This window comes from Notothenia rossii (genome assembly GCF_949606895.1).
Source record: "Notothenia rossii genome assembly, chromosome: 8".
NCBI classification, from domain to species: Eukaryota; Metazoa; Chordata; class Actinopteri; order Perciformes; family Nototheniidae; genus Notothenia; species Notothenia rossii.
Window position 1 is genome coordinate 82,080,617 of NC_136906.1, and position 8,687 is coordinate 82,089,303.

The following is an 8,687-nucleotide window of genomic DNA, read 5'->3' on the forward strand; positions in this document are numbered from 1 at the left end:
GTGCCTCATAAGGCAGGTAGAGTCCCACCAAACTCCCCTTGCATTCCTCCAGAGGTCATTTAAAAAACTTAAAGTTTGTTAAGAACCATGCTGGGGGGTCTCCGAGTCAACAAATGTGTCCGGGAAACTCAAAGTTTGCAACCATGACAGAGTGTGTTTGCTCCACAAGTGGTATTCAAGCCAGAATGCAGTTGGGGTGTATGTACAAAAATAATGTGTCCGAAAAGGCTTCTCTTAATGCGGCTACAGTTTCCTGAAAGCTCGCCTTGCATTCCTCCACTCTCACAAAGTAACACTTTACTTTTTGGAGAACCGTACAAAACGGCTAAAAGTGTTGAAATGTATCTGAAAATAGTGCCTCATGAGGCGGGTAGAGTCCCCTGACAACTCCCCTTGCATTCCTCCACACTCTGAAAAAGTCAGTTATTTTTTGGAGAACCATCAAAAAGGGCTAAAAGTGTTGAAATGTATCCGAAAATAGTGCCTCATGAAGCGGATAGAGTCCCCTGGCAACTCCCATTGCCTTCCTCCGGAGCCCAGTTCAAAAACGTAAAGTTTGGTAAGAACCATGCTGGGGGGTCTCCGGGCAACAAAATGTATCCGAGCCAGAGTGCACATACAGCGGATGAATTCCTCCATGAAGTTACACAGCCGTTTTTTTTCTGAGTCCTCTCAAAAACCGGGTTTCCGATTTCGTGCAGGCAGTAGCTTGAAAAACATGAACGGTTTTTTCGGACGGAGAAGGGGAAGTTTGGATTCCCCTCTCCGTTGTAAATTGCAACGGGGGGGTGGGAAAGTGTTCGGGGCTTCGGCCCGAAGCGCCGAAGGGTTGAGCATCTCGGAGCCCCTTCTCCGTTGGAATTTTTCAAAACTTCATTTTTGATTAATTTAACATATAATTGACCGTTTTCTTTCATTTTTTTTTCTTTCCACGGGTGGGGGCCTATTGCAGGCCGCCTATGAGCTCCCAAATTCGGCCCGGATCCTCCGGGATTTGTGGGATAAGCTCCATAAACTGACAAAGTCATCCAAATATGTCACTTTTATAGCCCAAAGATATATAATGCAAATACATTAAAATAGTGAAAAGGTACAATTGTGCTCCGCATTACCCGGAATTAGATTTATATATCCCCGAAAAAATGATTAAAAATCATTTTCGTGGGGAAAAGTCTTAAAACGCCTGATTAAAGCATAGTGAGTGAGCTCCAGACTGTGTGCATTGTGTCGGGGGGCCTGGTTAATGATGGCACCCATCATTTAAACGCAAAGGCCACGATTAAAAGTCACTTTTAGGGGGAAAACGCCGGCTCTGTCCAATTCGTTAACAAACTGATAGGCAAATGGACAAGCCTGATTAAAGCATCATGCAGGACCCCAGTGAGCTCCAGACTATGTGCATTGTGTCAGGGGGCCTTGTGAATGATAGCACCCATCATTTAAACGCAAAGGCCACGATTAAAAGTCACTTTTAGGGGGAAAACGCCGGCTCTGTCCAATTCGTTAACAAACTGATAGGCAAATGGACAAGCGGGTGAAAACGGCCGAGCCGCTGCTCCACTGCTCCAGGCTGTGTGCATTGTGTCGGGGGGCCTTGTGAATGATAGCACCCATCATTTAAACGCAAAAGCCACGATTAAAAGTCACTTTTAGGGGGAAAACGCCGGCTCTGTCCAATTCGTTAACAAACTGATAGGCAAATGGACAAAAGGGGGAAAACGGCCGAGTCGCTGCTCCAGGCTGTGTGCATTGTGTTAGGGAACCCTATGAAGGGTGTTCATGAGTGTATACATGTTTTAAATAGTAGGATACCTCCAGGGCGCATCACCACATTTTACAAGCCAGGGAAGGTGCATGGATCCTGGGTAAACATTGATTAAGTGTTTTTAAATGTGTGGAACAGTGTTTTGTCACTTTCAAAACTCTCCTGTCATTGACCGGAGAAATTGGGTCGATGTTGTATTCAATCTGGCCATTAATATTCCAGTGAGACGAAGTACGTACATTGACCGGAGTGATCCCATGTTAATTTTGTCCAAAAACCAGAGCATTCCCTAGCCCTAACCCTCACACCAGATACTGACTGGTTTTCGGACCCCCCCAGACCCCCTCAATAAAGCAAAACTGCACGTTTCAGAGTGGCCTTTTATTGTGGCCAGCCTAAGGCACACCTGTGCAATAATCATGCTGTCTAATCAGCATCTTGATATGCCACACCTGTTAGGTGGGATGGATTATCTCGGCAAAGGAGAAGTGCTCACTATCACAGATTTTTTCAGTTCTATATCGTATAAGGCTTCGCCCTCTAAGGCTATCGCTATTGGGTAATCCCTCCTGCACATGTGCAGCACTGACAGATTTAATCCACGCCCACCTATGACGTGGGCCCCACCTCCGGGCTCACTTCCGTATAAATAGGAAGTAGGCCCTACTATCTACTCCCACTTTTCTTCAGCACTCCGTTGCAGAAGCATTGTCAGGCAAAAACAGTTCTGTTAAGAGCTACTTACCGTAACACAAGCATTCCTCCTAAAAAGCTTCTGTTTTCCGGTAAAATGGAGACTGGACAGGAAAGTCAAGGCTGTGTCAGGGATTGCCTCGTATGCGGAACGGGCTACATTATGAGTTTTGACAGGCACTCACAGTGTGAGTCCTGCCTGGGATTAGAGCATGCGAACGCTGCTCTCAATCCCGGGGTGTCTTGCTCGCATTGTGCCCGTCTCCCGCTGGCCCTCAGACAGCAGAGAGCGGACGCTCTCGCTGCTGCGGCCGCCGAGGACGATTGGCACGTCCAGGAGGAGTACTCCGGGGACAAAGCCCTTGATTTCCTGGATCCGAGTGGAGGGCACGAGTCGGACGACTACGTCCCCTCCATTCAGGGATCACCGGGTGATTCCCCCATCATCTCTCCCCTCCGGACGGAGGAGACAGGTATGGGGCCCGGTGCAGGGCCGGTGTACGTCCCAGTGATCCCTATCTCCGGCGCCACGGCGTTGCCATCGATCGGTGGGATCCTCCTAGAACTTCCGGAGATTATATCTAAGGCGGCCGCCTGGAGAAATCTCCCTGTTCCCCTAGCTCAGGAGAGCTCACCGCCGGATGATATGTCCGGGGTGTTCTCCCGGGTGCACAGGGTTAGGACTGACCCGATCTGGCCACGCTTCCCGGCCATAAGGAAGTACCAGGAGGGGGCAGCGAGGGACCCTGGAGCAATGAAAGCTCCGATAGGGACATATGTGCCCCTCACGAGAGTGGAGGGATTCACGGACGTGAATTTCCCGACCGTGCCTCCTCTAGAGCCGAACCTCACGGCATTCTTTGGGGCTAGGCAGGCCAACACGGTTTCCGGACGGCAACCCATGTTGGCTGCCGCCAAAGATCGGTTTGTCGCCCGACAGACTGACCGCATGCATCAGTGTGCGTTCCAGGCGTCGGCGGCGGCAAACAATATAGCGTTGCTGTCAAATTCCATGGTGGAAATGTCAGAGCAGTCTAAAACCATGTCCTCAGTGGAGGCTGAGGAGATAGGTAAGGCGGCTAGTACTGCACTTACCCTGTGCGCAGCAGTCGCAGTCTCGCAGGCGCGGATTGCGACATGGGCGACACAGGTTCAACGGTACCTCTGGCTACAGCAGGGGAATATACCGGAGGGTGCAGGAAAGGAGCAGCTGGAGGCGCCAGTCAGTCCGGACGGACTGTTTGGGCCACAGTTCCACACCATGGTGGAGTCTATGAAATCTGCCGCGGAGCAGGCAGAAGACATAAGGCGTCACGCTAGCTGGCTTCAGGACAAACGTCCTCAGCAACAGCAGCGACAGCAACGACAGCACCCGCAGCCCCCGCAACAGTCTCAGCGAGGGCAGAGCGGGCAACGGCGAGAACAGCAACGGCGTCAGAATCGCCCTTCGGCAGCTGCAGGGGCTCCGTCCCAGGTCTCCGCTCCTCCGCCACAGAGACAGGATCTGCAGGCGTCGAGTCGGAGGGGAAAAAGGAACCCCCGCTCCTGGTCTGCTCCTCCGAGGGAACCTCCGAGGAAACAGAACCGAAGATGACTCTTTGGGGGGGTTATGTGGGAAGAGAGAATTTTGAATAAAAACGATTCAAATCTCAACAGTGTGTCTGTAGCAACTGTGTCTCACATGTCCCCCACACTAGTCAGGCCGGCTGCCATTAATCTATTGGTTAAAAGGCAGCGGGACTTGTTGCATATTCCATCTGTTTTTTCCTTTTCGGGTAAAAGACAGAAGGACTCGCCGTTTGAGCCAGCTGTTTCTAATCTGTCGGTTAGAAAACAGCAAGGCTCGCTGTATAAGCCTGCGGTATTTAACCAGTCGGTTAAAAGACAACAGGGCTTGACATTTAAACCGGCTACTTCTATCCTTTCGGGTAACAAGCAGCGCAGTTTTTTCTCTGTTCCAGTTGTGCCTACACACAGTCGTATTAAGCCTAGCGCGGCTATTACGCACGAGGTGAATAGCACTGCACACACCTCCACGAGTTGGAGCATAAACCCGCCTCAGGGTCCTGTTGATGAGTCTTCTCCTAAACAGAGACAGGTTCAGAGCCGGTATGTGATGCAGCGTGTGGAGACCCCTTCAAAGCCCTTTAGGGCGGGGCCCCCCTTGGGTTGCTTCACGGGCAACGGCGGCAAGGGCTCTGGCATGGCTTGTCACCATGACTACCACAACACAACAAAAACAGGTACGCCCGCTCTCAGAGCGGTGCTCAGAGTGGAGGCGGCTATGTTTAATGGACGGATGGATGAGCAGGCTGATCAGCAGAGGGTACTCTCTGCAATTTGTCTTACCCCCCCCCCGCAGTTCGAGGGGATTCAGGAAACGCTCCTGTCATCCCAAGAACAGTGTCTTGCGCTCCAGTCAGAGCTGCGGAAACTCCTGTTAAAGAAAGCAATTTCCAGGGTTCCTCAGGGGAAAGAAAATCGGGGGTTTTTCTCCCGTTATTTTCTTATCCCGAAAAAGACCGGGGGGATGAGACCCATCCTAGATCTGTCAGCATTCAACAGGGTGATAATGAAAAGACCGTTTCATATGCTGACAATCAAACAGGTAATGGAGTGTGTTCACCAGGGAGATTGGTGCACCTCCATAGACCTGAAGGATGCTTACTTCCACATAACCCTCATCCCAAAACACAGGAAATTCCTGCGTTTCTCATTCCAGGGAATAGCGTACCAGTTCAATCGACTGCCGTTCGGATATTCTCTGGCTCCACGCACTTTTTCAAAGTGTGTAGAGACGGTGCTGGAGCCGCTACGCAGAAGAGGGATGAGAGTGTTATTTTATCTGGACGACCTGCTATTGCTGGCCCGCTCCAGAGAGGAAGCTGCTTTACAGACGGTACAACTTGTATCTCACCTGTCAAGCCTGGGTTTCATAATCAATTGGGAGAAGAGCTGTCCTCTTCCCTCCCAGGTTATCATATATCTGGGGGTGGAATTCAACTCAGCCCGCATGAGAGCACGACTCTCACAGCGGAGAGTGGAGGATCTGACAGCTCTCCTCGGGCGCGTCACACCCGGCAGGGTGGTGACAGCCCTCTCCGTGATGCAGCTGTTGGTCATGATGTCAGCTGGTCACATGGTGATCCCCCTGGGTCTCCTTTACATGAGGAGACTTCAGAGGTGGGTTATTCGCCTGCGCATCGACCCCGTGCGTCAGAAGAGACGCATGGTGTACATTCCTCTGTCCGTAGGTTTAGATCTGACCTACAGGAAAAATCCCCACGTCCTGTCAGTGGGGGTTCCCCTCGGCAGAGTGACGTCACACACCTCGGTGTTCACAGACGCATCGCTCTCAGGGTGGGGAGGAACATGCATGTCGCAGGCAGTGGGGGGACAGTGGCCGCCTCACATGTCCCTTCATATAAACGCGCTGGAATTACTCGCCATATGGAAAGTAATCCGGCACTTCGCCCCGTTGCTGTGGAATCATCATGTGTTGATTCGAACGGACAACAAGGCAGCAGCAGCATACATAAATCGTCAGGGAGGTGTACGATCAGCGCAGCTGCTGGACACAGCCAGGAGGCTGTTGTGCTGGGCGCGCACACACGTACTCTCTGTCAGAGCAGTATATATTCCCGGCGAGCTGAACAGAGGGGCAGACCTCATGTCCAGAGGAGGTCCTCGACAAGGGGACTGGAGCCTCCACCCCGAGCTGGTCTCCCAGGTATGGAGCAGGTTCGGAAGAGCGGAGGTAGATCTGTTCGCTGCACGCGGGAACGCGCAATGTGCTCTCTGGTTCTCCCTGAGAAGGCAGGATCACCCCCCTCTGGGGGTGGACGCGTTCGCACACAGACCTTGGCCCAAGGTGTTACTGTACGCTTTCCCACGAGTCCCTCTGATCCCTCGGTTCCTGGACCGAGTGCAGGAGGAGCGGCTGATAGCGGTCTTAATAGCCCCGGAGCGCACGGGAGCGTCCTGGTTCCCCTGCATACAGCGGATGCTGTCAGGGAGACCGTGGGAAATTCCGTGGCGGGGGGATGCTCTCTCCCAGGTGGAGGGAGCGATCCACAGTCACCCAATGTTAGGCCAACGTTTGTGGGCATGGCCCCTGAGCGGGAACACTTAGAGAGGCTTGGCCTCTCTCAAGATGTTGTGAGTACTATTCAGGGGTCTAGGGCCGCGTCCACCAGGGCGTCTTACACAGCCAAATGGACAGCGTTCCAGCGTTGGTGTGTAGGGAAAGGCTTGGACCCCGTTACGTGTCCCCTGCCTCACGTGCTGTCATTCCTCCAGCTGTTGCTGGACAGGAATTTGGCTTATAGCACGATAAAAACATATGCTGCTGCCATTTCTACATGCCACGTAGGTTTTGAGATCAGCACGGTGTTCAGTCACCCTCTGACAAAACGTTTTCTACGAGGAGTACAGAGACTCAGACCGGTGTCACGCGCTTTAGCGCCTCAATGGGATTTGGCTTTAGTGCTGCGCGCACTGGGTAAAGCTCCTTTTGAACCATTAGATCAGGTTCCCCTGAAGTTTTTGTCAGTCAAAGTAGCTCTGCTCTTAGCTCTGACATCAGCTAAAAGGGTGAGTGACTTGTCTGCTCTCTCGGTGGCTCCGTCGTGTCTCCAGATCCAAGGAGATGGCAGCTCAGCTGTATTACGCCCGAACCCGGCGTTTATGCCAAAGGGCCCTCTCTCCGGCCGGTAGGCACTTAGAGAGCTGCCCTTTTTCCCCCTCTCTTGATCGTTTTATTTAAAGGAGACTCGGTCTCTATCTCTTATAAACGATAGGTAGCATAAGTAAGCCTACCCTCGTTCCCTTATGGAGAATATTCATTTTTTAAATGATATATTCCCTGGGAATGTGATGCTCCATTTTACGCAGGACGAAATGGACATGGGTTATTAACTGAGTAGGTGTGTTTTGTGCTTCTGGTAACGGACGGAACCAGTGGGGCGTAGACTACATCCTGCTTCGCCCTTAACCCAATAGCGATAGCCTTAGAGGGCGAAGCCTTATACGATATAGAACTGGGGTTACGTAATGTAACCCAGCTTCTATGAGTATAGGCGCAGCCCTTTAAGGGTCGGGCCCCACTGGCTCCGCGAATAGCTGAAGAAAAGCTGTTTGTGTGGGAGTAGATAGTAGGGCCTAATTCCTATTTATACGGAAGTGAGCCCGGAGGTGGGGCCCACGTCATAGGTGGGCGTGGATTACATCTGTCAGTGCTGCACACGTGCAGGAGGGATTACCCAATAGCGATAGCCTTAGAGGGCTGCGCCTATACTCATAGAAGCTGGGTTACATTACGTAACCCCAGATTTGTGAACAATATTTGAGAGAAATGGTTATTTTGTGTATGTAGAAAAGTGTTGCATTTATATTTTTGTTCAGTGTATGTTCAGTCAGTACTCTGACACTAAAATATGTCAACAAGACATATATCGATATGTGTGTATACCTCCAGCATTAAACATATTCTACAAATGTCTTATTCTATCTACATACATCTTATAAGAGTATAATAAATATGTATAATATCAATTAAAATAAGTCCTTCAACATACAGTTGTTAACATTGCTGGAAAGTTGTTTGTCAAGTTCCAAAACAAACCATGCAATATAGACGTTAAGTACTTTGTCAGGCTTAATATACACAAGTTATTGAGCCGTTTCCGCTCTACATCCTGAACTCCTCCCTTCGATGCAATGCACTTCCGTTTTGGCGGACTGGGTTTGTTTTGCTAGCTAGCTCCGTTGTGCCGACAAAGCACTGATATCGCAGAGACAAAGAGGATATAACAATTACAACATGAAGAAAAGTGGTTCGGGAACTACGTGTGCGGTAGTTGGTTGCAATCACTCGAGAAAGCACCTGAACGAGTGGTTAGATAGAGAGTGCTACGACCACAAACCAGCACCCAGCACCCAGCCATGTTGTTCATTAAATACAGATAAACACAACAAATACTGCATGCATTGTATGTTTTAATATTATATATGAATATTTTCATAGTGATGTAATTGTGTGGGCTGCTTTTATATTTTAATTTGTAATACCTGTTAGGATTAAACATGTGATCTTTCTTGTTGAAGCCATTTCTTTAGTTTCCTCTCAACAATTAATTAATTCAGTGTTATTTATGTACAGTATGAGCTTAATATGAATGATGAACAGTGTTAAAAGAAATTGTAGCACTCTAAGGAACATATGAAATGC